Genomic DNA, 307 nt, shown 5'->3' on the forward strand with positions numbered 1-307 from the left:
AAGCCGTGTTTCGTTTCGGAGTAAAACGTCACAGTTTCGCGAACACGAATAGAGTAGGTTTGAAGGTTTGGTGCTTCCAATCGAACTCGAGAAAAAATTCAGCGCTAATAGAAGGGACAAGCATCTTTGGAGGTTTAGATGGTCCCTGAATTTTTATTTTAGACATTATTTCTCGATAATTAGCCCTCGCTTCCAAACCAAACGTTGGATTAAAATTTTCTCGACGGTGTCTTGTAGAGCTCAAAAAATGGCAATGGCAAAGTGGTTTTTATTTTATTGTATCAGTTCAAATAAGACCAGAAAAGAA

Source organism: Photinus pyralis, unplaced genomic scaffold (genome assembly GCF_008802855.1).
Source record: "Photinus pyralis isolate 1611_PpyrPB1 unplaced genomic scaffold, Ppyr1.3 Ppyr1.4_LG1, whole genome shotgun sequence".
Lineage (NCBI taxonomy): Eukaryota > Metazoa > Arthropoda > Insecta > Coleoptera > Lampyridae > Photinus > Photinus pyralis.